Source organism: Phoca vitulina, unplaced genomic scaffold (assembly GCF_004348235.1).
Source record: "Phoca vitulina isolate PV1807 unplaced genomic scaffold, GSC_HSeal_1.0 scaffold12, whole genome shotgun sequence".
In the NCBI taxonomy this organism is placed as follows: Eukaryota; Metazoa; Chordata; class Mammalia; order Carnivora; family Phocidae; genus Phoca; species Phoca vitulina.
In genome coordinates this window covers 35646411-35663490 of record NW_022589715.1, presented here as the reverse complement: position 1 = coordinate 35663490, position 17080 = coordinate 35646411, and positions in this window count along the sequence as shown.

The following is a 17080-nucleotide window of genomic DNA, read 5'->3' as shown; positions in this document are numbered from 1 at the left end:
GAGAGAGAGAGAGTGTGTGTATGTGTGGTTTAATTATATGAAAATTATAACTGGGGGTTCAGTAACCAGTGGCTTGAAAATTAACTGAATTATGAAAGCTGAAATGTTGCTCATAGCATCAGTTAATGACAAGGTCACCGCCACTGTCATATTCAAAAGAAATGTCACACTTGAATGGGGCTGAGATGGCTGCGTTGTCCCAGGGTCCCAGGTAGAGACAATGAGACAGGGGCTCCTTGGGCAGTTTCATCCAATGTTTGAATCTCATGCATTCTTCTTTCAACTCATTTTGCTTCTGCTGTGTTCCCATAACATATGGAGTCCCTAGGTATTCTGCTATAACATGGAGACTTTTGGGGCTGGGAATAACAGATCATGAATAGATTGGAAATTCTCTCTAAATGCCCCCTTGGGTGGTTGATGTAAAGGCTCATTGTGTGTTGTTTCTATCTTTTAAAAAAATCAAATATGTCTAGAATTATTTGAGTCCAACAGGCTATATTAGGCATCTGAATGCCAGCATACCCCATACACTACCAGATAAATGATGACAGATGTATGCCCCTAGTATCTCCTCCTATCTCTCCAGCTCTGGGCAACTGTAGTTAATTGAAAAAGAGGAAAGAGGAAATTGAGTTTGGGAAGGAGTCAGTTGGAGATGAAGGGAAAATCCAAATAAAAGACTTTGATGTTAAGCCTGTCCCAAACCAGTTGGCAGGGTTGATGCAAGGACTGCATGGGAGCAGGGGGTGGGGGTGGCTGGAAGAGCCATAATTCTGCAGAGCAGTGAGCCAGAGAGTGAGCACGAGTGACGGGCGACTTACAACCCAAAAGGAGATGAAGGGTGCCCCAGCTCCCTTGGCCCCCGGTGAACCGCCCAAGGATCAGAGTGGGGCTTCAGGAGGAGAGGAGGCGATGAGCTGCCCAGCCACCCCGAATACTACACCCCTGTTTCCTCAGTAGAAATATATCGAGTCTGATATTGTACATGCAGTGCTTCTTTTCTCTCCCTTTCCCTCTCAAGATGAGGGTTACCTAAGACATAAGACAGGAATCCATAAACATGAATATACTTTTCTTCTTTCCATGTTTCTCTTTCCTACCTGGAGCCCAGATTCAAAGTGTCACCTTATGGTCCTCAAGAAAACAAACAAACAAACAAACAAACCCAACAAAACCCAACCAATGAACAGCTACTGTTTTCCTGTCACCACATTTAGGCCTTTACTTCTAACACCTCATCACTCCTCACCATAGCCCAATAAGGGCTACAAGTACTATCCCAATTTAGAGATGAGAAAACCAAAACTAAGAGAGGAAAATGAGGTAAGTTGCCAAAGGCCACCCAGTTGGAAAGCAGCTCCACCTGGATCTGCTCGTAAGTCTGTCAGAAGCCAAAGTGTGTGCATGAACCCATTTGCAGTCCACCTCTAAGCCACTGTGGCCCACAGCGAGGGGGACTTTAATTCCTGCTTTCCCCAGGACAAACCTGCTGTATAGTTTTGTCCCAGATTTCCATCTGTTTAACCTCAGCCTCAGACAGGCGTTTCCTGGGACGGATGGGGCAACAGTGCTGCAGGTAACACGGCTCACCGGTGTGGGGACGGGGTTCTTCCACCGTGGTTCCAGCAGCGGGGGCGGAGCTTCGGCTCTGTCCCCCCAGCGCCCGGGAAGTGACAGTGACAGTTGAGGAGGCAGATACTTGCCCTGGGCTGAGTGCTGAGGGCCCACAAGACAACAAAAGGATGTGCCGACGTGTAGCACCTGCTCTGTTCTCCCCAGTGTATATGAGCTCAACTCCTCTAGAAACTAGAGAAGGTGAAAGAAAGGGGCGGGGAGGTGGGCACCACCAGAGCCGTGAACACTCAGTTGAGAATTAATCAATAATTCTGCCTAATTAGATAACTAAACAATATGTTGCAATTTTCTCTGATTAGTCATGCTGAAACAATACCATACCGGGGAAGGATATTCCTCAGTGTTTATAGTCCATAGAGTGAGAGCGGTTACGAGGAACATTTTTGCAACTCTTAATCTTGGGGGAGAAAGTGTATGGACACCTCAAGAAAATCTATGCTAAGGTTAGGAAAAGCATGTGACATGCTCTGGGATGTAAATGTTGCTCAAGAAACCTCCAGGGAAGAAGGCAAAAGGAAAAACCACTCCTGACCAGAAATTCCATAGGCCTACGTCATATGATAGACATAAATGTCATTGGTATCCTGTGGGGATGGAGGTGTGTTGCGAGTCCCCTCCCTTCCAGGCGAGGAGAGAAGCATGTGTGTTGACTTCCAGTTCCCACTCTACTATCTTCCAGGATGGCCATATTGGCTGCTCTGGTTCACTACCTCAGCAAGGTAATGTGTCTGGGTTTGGTAGTTTTTTTTTCCAGAAGTAGTGGGTGCTGTTTTCTGTGTGTCTCCGGAGCCCACATCACATCCTAGAACTGGACTCTATGATGAAGTAATTTGTAAGTATTTGAAAGCCAGTGTGGGGAGAGCTAAAATGGCTAACCTTTTTTGAACACTTGCTAGATCATGCTCTAATTTGAGGATTTTACTCGGATTGAGTTATTGAATATCTTCACTCCACACCGAGGGACGGAGGGACTTCTATGATCCCCACTTTAAAGCTGACAAAACTAAGATTCACCTCCAGAGTCATATCATTCTTCAGCCCATGGAGCTTGGCCTCCCCTGGGGAATGGCTCTGAACAAGATGAAGAAGAGTCTGAGTTTCCTTGGGTTCAATCTCAACAATTATTCTTTTTTTTTTCTTTTTAATTTTAAATCTATTCCTGACATATTATTTTCACATCTCCTTCATGTTGGCTCTTCCATCCATATACGTGTCAGTGAGAAGCATAGTATTGGCACTGCCTAAAAGCAGAGATGGAAATCTGATCATGCTCTGGACTGCAGCAGAAACTCCTTATTGTCATTCTCCTCCTTCCTTCAAACACCCATTGGGTTGGGGGCAGCAATGTGCTCAGATGCAACGAAACAACAAAAACTCACGCCTACATTCCTCACTCCTTTGCAAGTATGTGAGCCCCTGTGACACGATTCTGACTCCGAGGTATAAATAGATATTTAAAGATGTATCTTAAGGAGGAACTTAAGGAAGAGGGAGGGAAACTCCGTGGGGGAGATTCTCTTTATACTTGATGCACGTCTTCACCCTTCCTGATGTCTAGAGCTATCACAGTCTCTTGCAATTGAATATGAGGGAAGGATAATAGAATTGCAGAGATTTAAAGCTCTGAGTCACCACATCAACCCTGAACCTCCACCTTCAGATCTCTTATTATGTAAGAGAGGACGCTATGGGGTTAAGTGGATAGATGTATGTAAAGCTTATGACAATAACTCACAAAGTAAGGCTATAAGTATAGCTATTCCTTGTATTATTAAAGCCTCTGTTATATAGGCTTCTCGTTAGGCACAACAGAACTTAATCCTTAACAAATATGGGTGCTAAGTGTGAACAGTTTACTAACAATTTATCCGATAAACTCTTTGAGGACAGTGACAAGGCCTCCCATAGGAAGTTAACTGGTATCACATGGAAAAAGCATTTTATGATCAAGCAAACCTGAGAAATCCTGGAATAAATAAAATTGACCAGATTTCTCAATTGCAGTACTTCTCAGAGCCTTTAGTAATTTCAATGTCCATTAAGAATCTTCAAGCGGGAGATGAAACAGGCAGCATTTTCCAAACTTCTTAAACCAAAGAATACTTTCCTTGCATTTTACTGGACTGATGTTCTACAGGACACTCTTTCAGGAATACTAAGTTGGATGTTTTTAAAAATGCTTTCCATTTCTAATATGTTTCTTTCCTCAGAATTCTTCTATTTAAAGAATTCCTGAATGCACTGTGCTATTCCATTCCACCTCTGCTCCCCTGCCTGGAATATAGCTTTTTAATGAACACATTAATTGGGTGCTATTTTGTTCCCAGTATTGTGGTAAGAAATTTTTTTACATTTAATGCATTAAATTAAATGTATGAAATCTTAATGGCATAACACAAGAAATGCTTATTTGTTTCCCATGAAAAACCACAGATCTGAGTGACTCTTCAGGACAACCGTCCTCTGTGTGGTGACTCAGACACATAGGTAGGTGGCTTCAAGCTCATGGGGCTCTGCCTCTCAACAGGAGGCCTCCTCCAAGTTCGCTGTTTCAGGGAAAGAGAGAAAGGCGGGGGCTGTCCACCACCTCAGCTTGGGTGGACAACGTGTCACTTCCTCTCACAGTTCACTGGCCGGAACTGGTCATGTGGCCCCATCCAACTGCAAGAGGGCTGAGAACCTCAGTTACGCAGGTGCTAGGACACTCGTAAGCCCGTTAAGGTGTGTTACAAAGACTGTAAGTTGGCTAATACTGTCATCTTTTATTTCGTTGCAGATGAGAAGACTGAGGCTTAAGAAAAAAGTAACTTGTCCAAGACCACTCAACATAGCCAAGGTTTTAATCCAGATTACGTCTTGCTATCACCTGACCTCCTCTTTACCATGGGTGGATTTGTGTAACAAGCTCCTCTCTGCCCAGCCCCCGACCCTGTGAAGGAACTGCTCAGAGAAGGGACCAAAACACAAAACAAAACAAAACAAAAAATTCGATAGAAGGAATAGTGTACCTGCAATCCCTTTTTACCCCCTGTGTGGACTTGTCCCCTTTACTTTTCACCAACACTTACTGCACATCAATCTTAAGAAAGAGAAGAAGAAACCCGCCCCTCCCCCTGCAAGGCACAGATAAGTGATGCCCTTCGTCTGCTTTACAGAACAGAGAGAAAACAATGGGTCCCTGTGTAGAGAGTTCTGAGTCTTTTATCTTTCCACAGATTCAACCACAGTATTGATTCTTTATTGACCTAAACTGTCCTAAGCACGGCTGTGGTTTTTTCTCATATAGTGTATGGGAGAGTTAAGGCAGATACTACTTTAATATTGATTTTTGTGAAAAAGGTGCAGGAAAGAGGGCAATTTGTGTCTGCAGTTTCTCTTCACTATAAAAGATGCCATTGTTAGGGGCTTATAGCATTATATCAAGGGTCTTAATCTGTAGCAATCTTTTTTTACAACTTAGAAATAGGCTTGGGCAAATGTGTTATTGGTGTTAATGATATTTTGAAGTGAAGCAAATTCGTCAGCCTTTCTAAGTAAACTGCTCAACTTAACTATTTGAGGACTTGGCAAGCTGACTCAGTGATTGTGCAGAAATCCTACGATTTACTTATTTATTTGAAAGTCCTTTGGAAAGAATGTTTTCTTGCACAAACAGGGACAACGATGTTTGCTCAATGAATCTTTGAGAGATGGGAATGATTATCTAGGGTTGAAATAAGCTATGCATCTCTCTGTAGGAGAATATTTCTTCTTTAAGAATCAAAGGATTCTGGTTCCTGGAATATTATTCTGTGATTCAGGAGAGAGGAGGAAAAAAAAAAATCACTCAACAGAAGACGATTTTATTGGTCAGAGGAAAATGGCTGTTGAACTTGTGGGTGGGATTTTCATGTTCTTGAATGAGTAAGTATTTTTAGAAGCAGGTTCTGTTTGTATGATAGAAAAGCGTCTGAAATAGTTTCAAAAAAGCCATAAGAACTGGTAGCTCTTCTGAAACTGGCCAGCTCAGTTTGTTTTATTTTTAGCAAATGCACTAAAAATGGGCATTTAACACTAAGTCTAGAGAGTTTTTCAGCCACTATAGTGTGGTTTTATTGAGGTTATTTGCTTCCCTGCATGTGGGAATAGCCAATGAGTCAGTGAGAAATATTAATTATATATCTACTGCACACAAAACATTCCCCAGAGCACTGGCCACAGAGGAGCACAAGACAATAATGATTTAGAGCCATGACCTCAGATAATGATGACCAGGGACTGGCAGGGAATGCCAAGGCACTGAGCTATTTGTGGGTGTGGCAAGACACCTGCTAAGTTATCTTTAAAAGCTCAAAGGGTAGGGTCCTCTTAAGTCACTGGGTAAGTGTCTTATGACAGCCTTCAAGGTTAAAAAGAAAAAAAATCTAGTACTTCTCAAGATGCTGAGACCTCTCATCCTGATAGGGAAGTCTATACCCTGTTTAACAATATTAGAATGATGACTTCCACTGATGGTGTATTCGTGAGCTTTAGCACTCTCTCTACTGGGCAAAATGCATCTCTTGGGTCTGATTCTTGCAGACAGATGCCAAGATGTATCAAATATTCAAATTATCACTTCCTTGTAACACCTGGTTTCTACTTAAAACCCCAAGAAATTCCAAAATAACACCTGCTCTTCAGATCATTAGTTGTGTTTTAAACATTTTTCTTTAATCTAACGCTGTTGTCTAGAAATGTATAGTACTGGGACCATATTGAGCTGCCTTGTACATATTAAAATATCATAGTACCCTGGTACAGGTTATATAAGAAAAAGGCCAGAACAGGGATCATTCCAGAAGGAATAGAGGGACTGGTAATTTGATAACACCCTTAATCATCTTTTCTTTCTTTCATTTCATTTTAAATCTCCATATTGAGTTACCTGACAAAATTTGCAAATGTGCAAAAAATATGCCCCATATTGATTGACTCTTTGACATAAGAGTAAATTATCCTTACAGTTCATAAATATATTGCATAGCAAACACATACACAGACATGAACACACATATAGACACATACCCCCTCACACATTATGCCACTTGAAAGCTGAACAGCCATGAAAATAAACATTGGCCAATGTGCCAGACTCTCAAAGAAACCAATAATACTGTAAAATAAGCATTTTATATTCTTTTTTTGCCACCCGCAATTCCCTTTAAAAAATTTTTTCTAGGACGCCTGGGTGGCTCAGTTAGATAAGTGTCCGACTCTTGATTTTGGTTCAGGTCATGATCTCAGGGTTGTGAGATCGAGCCCCAAGTTGGGCTCCGTGCTGGGCATGGAGCCTGCTTAAGATTCTCTCTCTCTCCCTCTCTCTCTTCCCCTCCCCTGCCAGCCTCTCTAAATATATATATATATAAAAATTTTTTTTCTAAAGTCTCAACTTGTGGGGAGAATTCGGACTGTCACCTGAAGGAAACTGAAAGCCAAAGCTCATGACTTAAATGACAAGTGAGCTGGAAGCATTGAGTGGCCAGTTGGGTAAATCTTCCATGTGGCTTGGAGTGGCCCAGGAAGCTAGGGGAGGCCTAGTGGAGCAAATAGGTATTTTGTTTTAATAAAGCCTAAATATGATCTTGGTGAACAAAGTGCATGCCTTTTCCTCAAAAATTTAGACAGCAGTGGAATAAGTGGAGATTGAGAATCAGCAGAGAGAAGTTGTCACCAAGAACAATAACATCATAAAAATTGAAGCTCAGGGGTATGGAGGCCTGCAAGATTCCTTTAAACACCCATCGTCCCCCGTATATTCTTAACAGTACCCACTGAGGGGATGGGCAAGAGATGGAGGATACTCCTGCTTGTACAACATGTTTTGTAATCTTAGGAAGCATTTTTGGTTCTCACAATGATCATGGCCAAGGATTCTAGAGGATCTTTCACAATGAAGAAATCTCCTCCACCCTATAAAACATTAGAATTCCCTGCAACAACTGCATGTAGTAAGTCTACAATTAATCCAGCCTGGGGGTGCCTGCGTGGCTTAATCGGTTAAGCATCCGACTCTTGGTTTCAGCTCAGGTCATGATCTCAGGGTTGTGAGATCGAGCCCCATATCAGACTCCCTGCTTAGCGGGGAATCTGCTTGAGATTTTCTCCCTCTGCCTCTGCCCCTCCCCCTGCTCACGTGCTCTCTCAAATAAATAAATAAATCTTAAAAAAGAAAAAAAAAATCCAGCCCAGAGCACAACTCCGCTTAAATATTTATGTGTTTAGCAAAATTTCAGCATATCAGAGTATTACCACCATGTAAGTCAAAGGAGAACATACTTTGTTTCATTAGAATCAATGGCAGGAAATTGTTTACTGTTTTAACAGTCACATCACTCGCCCGCTTGTGGTATTGGATTTACCATTTAATCCACCTGTACTTCTCAGTCTGCATTTATAGCTATTTGACATGTACAGTGATTCTATGTAATTTCAAATATCTGGTTATTTTAATATAACACACAATAAAATTTATGTTTCAGGAAAGGAATATGGGTTTGATGGATTTGAGAACCAACAGTAAATCAATCAATTAATCAATCAATCAATCCAATTTATCCATATACTATCTTAGTTCTAAATGGCCATCTTTAGGGGTGGCTGGGTAGCTCAGTCATTAAGCGTCTGCCTTCGGCTCAGCTCATGATCCCAGGGTCGTGGGATCGAACCCCATGTCGTGCTTCTTGCTCAGTGGGAAGCCTGTTTCTCCTTCTCCCTCTGCCTGCAGCTCCCCCTGCTTGTGCTCTCTCTCTGTCAAATAATAAATAAATAAAATCTTTTTTAAAAAATGGCCATCTTTAGATATTTCCTCATACTTGATTACCTCCAAATGTTTTTTAAGATTTATTCATTTTTTTTAGAGAGAGAAAGAAAGCAGAGAGGAGGGGCAGAGGGAGAGGGAGAGAGAAACCTAAGCAGACTCCATGCTAAGCGCAGAGCCTGATGGTGGGGCTCGATCTCACAACCCTGAGATCATGATCTGAGCCAAAACCAAAAGTTGATCGCTTAATGGACTACACCACCCAGGCTCCCCCATCACCTCCAATTTCTGACTTGACTCTCTTTTTCATTTTTTATACTAGGCACTTAACACTTTCTCTGGCCACAATCTTGCCACGGTGCCTTTGTCTGTCTTGGATAAATCACTCTCCCAGGTGAACTCACCTGTGGTACCAACTTCAGTTTACCTCTGCCTTAGAACTAGAGGAAATTCTCTGATCATATAATTCAATCTGCTCATTTGAAGATGGCAAAACAGATCCTCAAAGAAGTTGTCTAAGACTTATTTAGGTTTTCCTACAGAACATGAGGCAAATAAGACTGTGCCCTGATTATTATTCTTCCAATCTGCACATAAGGATCAGCACTGTATTCAGCCCAGTTATCTTCAAGAGGCTTCCAGGCTTATAAAACTGGACTGTGATTAAGATTGCCATCTTCTGTTTTCAGAAATGTTAATATGCTTAATCAGAAGCTTTACAGAAGAGACGTTGACAGAAATCTTCTAAGGTCCATCTAGGGCTGAGGAAATGTGGGCTGTTTGGCTTTGGATGTTCTAGTCCTTTGAGCAGGATTATCTCTATTATGAGGTGGCTGAGTCTGGCTAAGTCCAATGCTACTAACCTCTGGTTCCTCATTAGGTTCCTTTATTTTGAGTTTGTGTTCACCATGGTTAGATTTAGTCCTCTAAGGAAGAAATAGGATGGTTATAGGATGGTCATTTTTATTGTAAATTAATATGCTGACAATCTTTAAGTTAAAAAAATAAATTTCTGATTATGGTTTGACTTTCAAGTAGCTTGACTACAGACTTCAGAAAGGGAATGTATGGATCATGCTGGAACAATTACTTTCCTTCCAAGCAACAAGTAATGCCCGTAACATCAACTTCCTGGTTTCAGGCATCAGTTTCTCTGGGGTTAGTTAATTGACATCTAGCTCTAGAGGATGAACCCTCTATGGGTGCCCACTAATCAGGTTTCTGATCCTGCAAGTCTGAGGTCTGTGGGTATGAATAGCAATTTCCCACCAGAATGTAAACTCCATGTGGGCAGGGATTGTTACGGGTTTTTTTTCCACTTATTCTCAGTGCCCAAGAGTGGGTGTCATATCTTTAGCATGAATGCATATTGCTCTGGAGGAGACCAACTTCTAGCTCTTTCTCCGGGGCATGCCCCACCCCGACTCCCACACCCCCCATCACCACTGGTGTCAGTCACATTCTTTTCCCGCACTTGTCAGCAGAAACGGTGTCCTGTCTTTCCTTCCTTCCTTTCATCAGCCCATCGCATCAGCAGGAGAAGGGGATGCATACACCCCTGTACCCTTGTTCACACTCAGAAATGACAAACAACAGAGACTAAAATGAGCAGGGTGGTTTTTTTGTTTGTTTGTTTGTTTGTTTTTGTGATTTGGCTCCTGGCAGAACTGAAGAATGAGAGGAATGGGGAAGAAAACCATAGGAAAACAAAGACATTAAAGAAAGTTTTCTCTTTTATTCATAGCTCTTTAATTATCTTTCGCATGGCTTTCAGCAAATAAAGATATGGATCATTTAGGTTGAACCTCATGAATTAAAATTCAGGAAGATAAGTATGCTAAAGACTAAAAGGTGTCAGTTTGATTCGGAATACAGGACCTTCGACAAATGATGGGGACTTGAAATAATGGTTGTGGTTTTCGGAGGGGATGAGAGGTAAGAGGATAGACCACTTTTTTCTAGAAGTTTGAGTCTGAAGGAAATGAGAGAAGGTTGTAGCTACAGGAAAGTCACAGTCAAAAGAAGTTTATATTTATTTTTAAATTAGGAGATACTTGAGTATGTTTTGCTGCTCATCTAGACTGAAGATACAGTGGAGAGAGACTAATCCATGAAACAAGATTCTGCGTGAGATGGGAGAGGAGAGCACCCAGAATGTAGATCCTGCCCAAAGCAACTTCAATGTGGATCCCTAAAACAATTTCAACTTCTGTTATGTATTAGAAATCTCATAAGAACTCTCTTGCAAAGAGACATCTTTGATAATCTCGCAAAGAAGCTTCATCATATAGCTCTGAAATCACCTTTATATATTTCCATCTGAACTTCCTTGTATTACATAGCTTCTCCCAAATACATAGCCTATTCCTTTTTTAATTAGTTCATGGTATCTAGAGGAAACAACAGAAGTACAATAATCGTACTGTTCTTACTTCTTTAGAACAATCTTCTTTGCAGAATTGTTTTATACTAATTTGACATCAGTCCGTTGTACCATGGTGCTTCTGTTTGCTATATAGTATGGTGGAAAAAAAGCCTTAGACTTTGTTGGAAAAAAAAGTGGGTGGTAAGAGCACCATAACAGATGAACCTCTGCATGTAGAATGATCAGAGATCCCAAGTGAAACCAATAGAAATCAGCAATGACACCCAGGTGAGTCTCTCTGGCAAGTCCTTAACAATATGAGTATATAACCACTTAAATTCCTTTTTCTTTAAATGGCAGATTCTCAATAATTGTATGTCAAGGATGGAATGCAGGAAGAGTTCAAACCCATGTACTCAGTGAACATCTCCAATCTGAACATAAATATGTAAATACAGGAATACAGATGTCAATCATCACATAGAAAAGTCTCATAAATTCATTTCAGCCAACTTTTCTGTAAACAAGTTCTTTAACACAGAATCAAAACAAAACAGCAGGCCCTCAGTTCATGGAGATAGTTATAGAGAGAGTCCTCATCCTTAGTATATGTGCCCTTTGATTAACATAAATCTACAGAATTGCCTTGGAAGTCACATGCCTTAATTCTTTAATGATATAATTGTTAGCACAGTGTGGACACTTCTGCTCACAAAATATATTTCATCCATCTAAAAGGATAATATTTAAAAGATTTGAATGAAAGTAACTTGCTAAAAAATAGTGATTCTGTTTATCTTTCCTTGTTTTATTACAAATATGGGTTTACCATATAGATTAATGAAAGCAGGGTAAATCTAGGGGGAAAAAAATCATCCATAATCCCAACACCCAGAGGCCTCAGATATCATATTTCCTTCCAGTTTCTTTTCCATGAATTTTGTACACAGTCAATATTATGTTACATAGCAATTTATAGTGTTCTGACGTTCTCATATAATAGCAGTCCCCTTATTATTCCAATTTTTCCAGAAATTTACTTAACAAATGCAAAAAACACCACAGCATATACTAAATTGAATAATTTGAAATTGCTGATATTTAACCCTTTTATTTTTTGACCTCAAAAAATGGCAATTTCATAGAGTTCAGCTTACATATGTAAGAATTTACCTATCATTTCTCTATTAACATGATGGATGATTTGGTTGTTTCTTGGTTTTTTTTTTATTATTAAGAACATGTTGAAATGCATGTGTTTTTGCATAATCTTTATTAGCATTTCTGATAACTTCCATAGGCTAGATTCCTAGAAGTGTTATAAGTTAGCTGAGAATAGACATCTTTATTGTATTTTAACTTCTATTAGAAAAGGTTTTTTCCAAAATACTAAGCAAAATTAATTCCAATCAACAATGTATGAGAAAGTAACCACATGCTTAACAACAGTGAATTTAAATTTTTTTTTCATTTACTGGAAATTTAATAGAAATACAAACAAAAAAAACAGTATAGAACCAGACAAAAGCCCGATGACTTACTTACATTTTGCCTTTCTTTTTTAATAGTCACATAAAATCTTTTTCCACATTTGTTAGCCATCTTAATTTCCACTTTGGGGAATTTGCTTGTTTCGAAGGCTTAAAGTTTTCTCTCAAGTTTTGGTTGTCATATACATAGCCTTTCCTCTCAAGTTTGTTGTTTGCTTTGATTTTGTTTATTTGACATACAAAATCTTTCATCACATATAAAACCGAGTCTTTTTCACGTGGTCTTCTCTCTCTACCCATCTTGTGTCCAAATTTCCTCTTCCTGTAAGGACACCTGTCATATTGGATTAGGGCCAACACTAATTTGACTTCTTTTTACCCTCACTTCTTTAAAGACCCTGTCTCCGGGGCTCCTGGGTGGCTCAGTCGTTTAAGCATCTGCCTTCAGCTCAGGTCATGATACCAGAGTCCTGGGATCGAGCCCCGTGTGGGGCTCTTTGCTCAGCAGGGAGTCTGCTTCTCCCTCTCCCTCTGCTGCTCCCCCTGTTTGTGCTTCTCTCTCTCTCTCTTTCTGTCAAATACATAAATAAAATTTGAAAAAAAAAATCAAAATAAAGACCCTGTCTCCAAAAATAGTCACATTCTGAGGTACTGGGGGTTAGGTTTTCAACATGTGAACTGTTGGGGGACACAACCTGGCCCATAACACTGTGCAAGGTAATAATTTCATGGATCAAACATGAGCACTCTGGCTCCAGAGTCATATCTCTTTCTTTTTTCTTTTTTAACTTTTTATTTTTGAAAGAATTTCAGACTTACAGGAAAGTTGCAAACATTGTATAAAGAATTTCCACGTTTTTTCACACAGATTCCCTTATGTTAACATTTAAATACATTTGTTTTATCGCTCTTTATATATCACAGTATTTATCAAAATTAAGAAATTATTAACACAACACTATTATCTAATCCTCAGACCTTAATAAAATTGTACCAATTAGCCCGCTATCGTCCTTTATAAAGAAAGAAAAACAAAGCTTTCTTACAGTCCAGAGTCCAGTGTTTTACTTAGTTGCTACACCTCTTATATTTCCTTTAACTTTGAACATTATCTTTTAAAAAAATTTTTCATAACCCTGACAGTTTTGAAGAGTACAGGCCTGATACTTTCTAAAATGTTCCTTAATTTGAGTTTGCTGATGCTTCTTCATAATTAGATTCAGGTCATGCTTTTCTGGCAGGAATTTCACGAAGAGATACTGTGCCTCTCAGTGCATTGTATTAAGAGGCATGTGATACTGATACGCCCCCTTACTCATGATACTAACTGATTACTTGCTAAGATATTATCTGTCAGGTTTCTCCACTGTAGAAGTCACTATTTTTAATTTCCAAAATTAATAAATGTCTTGTGGGGAGATACTTTGAGACAATCTAGATATCCTTTTCCCATCACAATTTTACTTATTAATTTTGTATCCGCTGATGATTTTTGTCTAAAATAATGATTATAATGATTTTTCAGTTCGATCATTCCTCCTCTATCTATGAATTGCAATTCTACCATTTGGAAGAAATCCTTCCACCCCTCATTTATTTATTCATTTACTTGTATCAGTGTACACTCATGGATTCTTACTTTATTCTATGGGTAATAATCTCTTACTGCCCTTATTTATTCTGTTGTTCAAATTGTTCCCAGTTTGGCCGGGAGGTTGACCACTTCTATTTGCTTCTATATCCTTTTGGCAAGTCCCTATTATTCCTTGAGCATTTTCTTAATTTCTAGCTCCAAATGTCCTGAGATCATCTTATGCACTCTCAGTTTCAGTCCTGGAATTATCTATCTTTTCAAGGAGTCCTGGTTTCCTTTCCTAAAGAATGGCCTTTAAACAACAAGATCTGGGCTCTAGGAATGCTCCCTGGTACTGAGGTGTAGCAGATTCTCAGCAGAGAGCTGGGAGATATGCGTTTGGATGTATATACATCTCTACTGACTACCATCTATCATTCATCTGTCTCTATCCAAATTGATTCTGTACATCTAAAACATGTTGAAACCTTCATTTCAAGTCGTGAAGAGGGTCCTGACCTACAGTCCTTCTAAATCTATGATTCAATAACCCTTTGTTAAAACTGCTCAACTTTCATTTCCAGTGTGTCTTTCTGACTTTTTATTCTGAAGGTTAATATCAGACCTCACAAATCTAGGATTAGGAGTACAGGAAAGCTAAGTAATATTCCAAAGGAGTCATATAGGAAATGATTGGAAACCCTACAGACAGAGTGTTGATTTTTTCAATCCTTTTTTTGGTTTGCAATTATGTAAATCTTTAGGGCGTGTACTAGTACCATAATCATACTGACCCTGAGGTTTTAGGATTACTAAGTCCCTGGACATAGATAACTGAGGGGAAGGTTTAGGAATGCTGAACTCTGTCACAGACCTGGCCTCAATCCCATACTCAAGAGAGCTCTGTGTCCTAGATCAGGGGTCATGAAATTATGACCATGCCCATTCATTTATATATTATCTAAGGATGTTTTTCTGCATCCTTGACTTGACTTGAGTAGTTACTATAGACTAGGGCCTGCAGAGCCTTGAATATTTACTATATTGCCCTTTAGTGAAAAGGTTTGCCTATTCCTGCACTAGTTCATCCTGAGCCCTGATGATGATCATCTTTTTGCCACATACACATGTACACACACACACACACATGCGCGCGCACACACACATGCACACAGTCCACATACACACACCACATACACACATACCATTGCAAGACAACACCATCAGGAGATATTTTATACATGAGTGCTAGCTGAGGGAATAATTCTGCCTGTTGTTGACACTGTATAACATCGATGCAATTGCATTGGCATGAGGGCCTCTTCTTAGATTTCAAAGTATACTATACCCAGACGGTGCATCCAATTAGTCTGCCTCTCCACTCTGTGTGGCATGCAATGCCTTCGAAAATTGGACAAATAAATGAGACCCCTGGATTTGGCAACCTGTGTCAATTCTGTATAACTTACCAGTTTGGTTCAGTGGTACGCCAGAGGCTGAGTGTTCCTATGTCTGCATTTCTCATAATTATTTTGAGATCTAAAAAGAAAGGGAGACATTCGGAAAGACTATGAATACAATACCAAGTTAAAAGCCGTGTGGAATGGTGTGATGTCTGCTGGTAGTGCCAAATTACCGCATGGTTGATCCACTCGCCAAAGTCAGTAAGACTGCTGGGGCAACCCAAATCCCCCTCTGTTCTACCCATAATCAGACATGGAGGTATATGGATACCAGCAAGCTGAATTTAACCCTGGTTTTGTCTTACTTATTTTGGCCATCGAGAGAAGAGACTCTTGATGTTGACTTGATTTTTTTTTAAACACCTTTTACTTTGCTGTGAATTAAAAATTGGACTAGGCTTCTGAGCTTCTCCAACCCCAGTGTTTGCCTCAGGGCCCTCTGAACATTGTATGGCGTTATGAAATAGTCTTTCTGGAATCCAAATATTCTGTGTGAAATTATCTTCTTTGTTTTCTGATGACTCAGGCTGCTACTTACTTTGTGCACCTATTCAGATGTATTATGTTTTTATGTCCACTTCTTTTACGTGCCATAAAGCCCCATCGCTGTGCTGCCGGCTAAGCTTTTTGTCTTCCAGGTGGTGAGGAGGACACATACAAACACAGGCACCCATGTTAACTCTTTGATTGCTCGAACGCAATACCCTCTAGATGCACCTGAGGTCTGCATTGAGAAAGTGACTAAATTTTAGTTTTACAACACAAGGCTTTTTAATCCATCCTCTGGTCATTTCCCAAAGTGCGTAAGTTCTTTAGGTAGAAAGTCTGTCTCCTCATATTATAAAATTAGTGTTCCTAGAGGATGGAGGCTTTTCAGGAACTGGAAGTAAACATTGCAGGACTCTTGAGAATAAGAATGCTACTTTTCTTAGGTAATAATGGAGGCAGTATTTCCTATCTCTTTTAGCATTTAGGTCTCTTGTTAAATCAGTAGTATTGCTGTTTACCCTTTCACACTTTGAATGCCCACAAGCCTCAGTACAAGATTCACACCATTCAAATCACCTGTGTGTTTCACCTGCAAACTCCTATAGTGCTGAGTATCATTCATGGCCCTCCCATTCCCACTTGATAGACCTGATATCCTTGATAATGTTTGATAATGAAGCTTTTTTAAAAAAATGTTCTCTTATCCCAGAGTTTTGACATCTTTGATCCACTAAATTTAATCCAAAATTCTTGGGGCCTGATATTTTTCAGGATTCAGAATATTTTGGAGTTTAGAGAGATGTATACTGAATATTATAATACCCCCCCTTGTGGAGGTCGGAGGGGGGGATCTTGGATGACTCCCTGAAATAAGACCTATCAATATTTCTACAGTGATTCCTATAAATATTCCCAGTGGATAAATAAAAGCTATCCATAGTCTCATATCATTTTAGGTAAGCTTGTGTCATTGCTACCAAAAGATTTCAAGTCAGTTCAAGTTTTGCCACCAAATACGTTTTTTAAAACTTTAGATTTTGGGTATCGCAAATATAGATTGTTGATCTATACAAGAGGTCAGCAAAATTTTTCCACAAAGGGCTAGACAGTAAATATTTTAGACTTTTCAGGTTATGCTGTCTCTGTCACCTACCACGCTCCCTGGGAAAACTTCTCTGAGTAGAGGAGGTGACCTCTGCTTCTTGTCACACCCATTCTGTTACTTCCTCTCAACTTCACAAGCCAAAAGTAGATACAAGACGAGTACTCAGATCTAGGATAGTA